Consider the following 4104-nt stretch of genomic DNA (forward strand, 5'->3'; position numbering starts at 1 on the left):
CTCTTTTAGCCTCTAACACATCTTCAGAAAGGCTTTAATTTAACCAGGATGTCAGTGTTCCATGGGTTCTTCTCTTCCTGATGCTAGGATGAAAAGGGAAGATTGGGTCTACTGTGTTTAACTCTGCTTTTAATCACAGGCTAGAAAACTGTACAGATCCTTCAAATATTTCTTACTGCTGATTTACCGAGGATTTTGCTGCTTCTTTTCTCCAGTGACTCCAATTTCTAGTCCTGTTAAAAGCTTTGACATTTAAACAAAAAATAACAGGAAGGAAGATCCCTTTTGTTGCATTAGATGCAAAGGCAGTGTCTCTCTCTTTTTTTCTGACTACAGTTTGATCCTTTCCTCTCTCTGAATGCCTGTACAGCTGCTGTTGCTAAGATCTTGTACTGGATAGCTCTGCTCCACTCTGCTTTTCTTGCCTGACATTAGGAAAGTGACTGCCTCTGCCCTCTGAAGTGGATGTCAGCTGACTAGAGGAATGGAAGGACCTTTCCCAAGGAAATTTGTCACCTGCTGAAGGCTGAAGACATCCCTGAATGAAATACAATTGCACACCATTCACGGTCTACCTAAAGTCACCCCAGTAGTGTTGTTCCTGCAGCAGGTTTGCCTTCACCAAGAGACCATCGTTGCTGTTCCACAGCCTGCACTGAGAGAATTCCTTGGTACCTGTGTGCCTCTCTCCATTTCATTTCCCACATGCAGCTTCTGACAACTCTCTGCTTCCTAACATCCTTTCCACCTTCCATCCTGCCTGGCCACTTATGCCCAGAGAACAGTCCCCTACAAGGCATATGTCCTGATCTGATAAAATAGTTTCAGCATGAGAAACTACAGCATGTGCCATTTCCCTGGCACATTTCACACATCTTGTGAACCATTTCAAAGCTCATATGCCTTGCCCTTTGGTGGACTCGAGCACATATGCATGACATTAAACTGTCATCTCTGCCTTTAGCTATGTTCTGTGACATCTCACATGCTTCTCTGATTGTAATTTGACAGAACAAGGAAAGAATTTCATTCTTCTCTGCAGATTTTCTTCTACATTTGCATTTATGATGCATGAGTCCCCAAAATGAGCAGCTTAAAACAATAAAAGGAACAGCAGAAAGATGGCACATGCATCTAGGAAAGGGACAGATTAAGATATTGGTCACAAGTGAATGTTTTGCGGTGACTGAGTTCCTTAATTTTAGCTTAATTGTTTGGCCGCTCTAGCAAAGACTAAGGAGTTGTATGCAACATTCTTCCTTTCACCAGCAGCTAAGAGACACAGCAGCATTATCTGACCATGTTTGCTTTTTGGGTTTCCTTTGGTGATTTCATGCTTTACAGGTTGGGAGTACACTTTAGGAATACCGCCACATCACATACCTGAACATGGCTATTCTGCATGTTCTAGTCTGGGGAAAATCTTTCTAGACTGGGGAAAGGAACTTAAGATTTCTGTGGTGCTCGTCACTTCTATGGCAAGTCAGTGGGTATGATCTGAATTCAAACAAGGCAATTGTTGCTGGAATGACCCAAAGCAGAGCACAGCACCATCCCATACCACACAAAGACAGCTGCATAGAGTCAAGAGAGGAGAATCAGTATGGGGTGGGAACGAGACACCAGTCTGTGGGTTACAGTGATGTGCTTCTGTCTCTGCACAAATGCACTAAAGGTACTTGTCAGACTTTCTTCCTCTTCTGATCATCTCATTAACCAGTTCTCCCCAGACAGAAACAGTGTTCTTCAGGTGGGTTTGGAAATGTGACTTTCTCATAGCATATATTACTAGCATCAACAAGAAACCTTTCTTAAGGCTTCAAGGACATCTACCTCACCACTTTGGAGTTTAAGATATAGAAGGATTGTTTCCAATTTTATTCCATTTATCAGGATATGAGAGTTTCAATTTGGTTGTCAGAAACTTAAATGGATAGAGAATAGTTTTTGAAGTCAAAAATTATTACAGTCCCACACCTTTGTGAGAGAAAAGAATCAGGATACTTGAGGGAAATGGATTTGTTAGGATGGGAGAAAGACATCTTTGCTGGTGATTCACACTATAATGATGTCTGACTCTTTTATTCTGAGCAGGAGCTACAAAGAGATGATTTTTCTACCTATTGAAGAGATTCAATGAGGACATACCAGCACAGCTAGGACTTATTTTCTCTTTGTCTGTGTTCCCTTAGATACAATTTTCTAGGTTTCACATTTAACGAACAAACTTTTCCTGTAAGTCAAGACAATACTTACTCAAGAGGTCAGCTACTAAGGATAATACACAGTTGTGTTACAGGATCATGTATTGGATAGGTCTGTAAAAGAATGGTACTTAGAGACTTCTTAAAGGACATCAAACAGAATATAGCTTTATTTGTCTGGGATGAAAACTATGGCAATAATTATGCTATTTAAATAATTGTAAACTTGTTGTCTCCTGTGGGGAAGAAGGGCAGCTCCTAGACAGGCCATGATGCTGGAGATGCCATAAATCTCCTCTCTTTTTCAGGTTATAGCATGCAGTGAGAACAGAGTTCAAAGTGGGTGATGCTCTTGGAAATGAGTAGTAGAAGACCTGCTATTCTCTAAACCTGAAGCATTCCAAGCCTGGTTGCTGAAGCAGCCTGCAAGGTCTTCTGTGTGAAGTGTCTTACTGACAGTGAAAACTACCATTTTCTATAGGAAATCTCCTGGTAATTAATCATATTTTCTATTTTCCCCATTAATTCTACTATAATCTGATCATGCCCAATACAGCTTTCCGAGGACTTCTAACTGCAACTCTTCCACCTCCATTCACTGAATATCAGTCAGGTGAGATTGTTGCACTGGCTAAGAAAAAATATTTAAGACTTGCACTGGATTTTCAGACTGAAAGGGGTAAGCCTGGGATGACAACATGCCTGATGTTATCCTAGAGATATCATCTATAACTAGGTATTTGTTATTTTGATTGATGTGTTCATATGCTTTCAGGTAAACACAAATGTTAAAATGTTAAAATTAATAGTTAATTAGAGGAACTACTAGCCATAACAACAATAATTGAATATTATGGTAGCAACAATGGTTTTTGTGCACTCACTGATCATTAATGTCTCCTGTCTCCTTTGTTTGTGCAGACTGTTCAAAGAACTGTCTATTCCTCACATTTACCAAGCTGCTCCAGATGGGGACTCTGAAGGAATGGAGTGAAAGTAATACCGAGGAAACTGTTCAAAATTTGTTCATGAAGAAAACAAGCTCGAGAGGGACAAGGGATGTTCAGGCTCCATTCCACTTTCCTTCCCAGTGGCTTTTTCGTAATTCAAATGTCATAGGCTAGTTCAGTATATTTACAATGAGCTCTTCAGTCTCTTCTTTCAAGGATCCTGCCTCATCCAAAAGAGAGATGTGACAGTTTCAAGTGGAATGGTTCTTGCAGGTGATTTTCTTTATAAGGTCAAAGTAAAACCAACAAAACCAGAACATAATAAACCTCACATACCCAGTGAAGAGAATAAACTTGTCTGTGGCCTTTTTTTGACTTTCTGGAAAAAAGACGAAAATACCTGGGCTATCTCATCAGATATCCTGGCAGTTGCTATAGACTGTACAATTTGACTGCATCAGGAAAATAAAGTCTATATTTACACGTGGCTGAAAGTTTTGTTCTTCAAGTGTTTGAGTCTAGAAGGTGAAAGCAAACCAGAAAATAAAATCTTCTTTGAAACAATGTTTGTTCCTACTCATTAGAGCAGTGAAAGCCTCAACAAATCTTTTACAAACTGAAGTCAGAGTATAATGAAATGTCATAGAACTCTGCAGGACTAAGAGAAGCTGTCATGGAGTTACTTTACCTTTAAGAAAAGTTGAAGTTGCTGGGAACTGCCTGGAGTCTTTTCTCCTGACCAATTATCGGTCATTGCTGAGAATTGACAGCAGTTTAGGCCATTGAAAAGTGGGATCAACTTGTGAACCCTACCTTAAAGTGTAAAACCAGAGCTCTCTTGGCTCTCTTTGTTTCCTGGCTGTGAAGAGCGCAGAGCTCCGGCCTCCCGTTCCCAGCCCAGGCCATGGGGCCGGGCGGGGACAGGGCTGGGCCTGCCGCGTCTCCCGGCC

At 40.9% G+C, this 4104-nt stretch overlaps 1 long non-coding RNA gene across 1 annotated transcript; it reads left to right on the plus strand.

Annotated features, from left to right (window-relative positions):
* Positions 1-295: 295 nt before the first annotated feature.
* LOC107198489 lies at positions 296-3883 on the plus strand. Its single transcript, XR_004495607.1, has 3 exons — positions 296-671; positions 2513-2696; positions 3126-3883. It is a non-coding gene; the product is annotated as an uncharacterized LOC107198489 (long non-coding RNA).
* The last annotated feature ends 221 nt before the right edge of the window (positions 3884-4104 follow it).

The sequence above is a fragment of the Parus major genome, chromosome Z (assembly GCF_001522545.3).
Source record: "Parus major isolate Abel chromosome Z, Parus_major1.1, whole genome shotgun sequence".
Lineage (NCBI taxonomy): Eukaryota > Metazoa > Chordata > Aves > Passeriformes > Paridae > Parus > Parus major.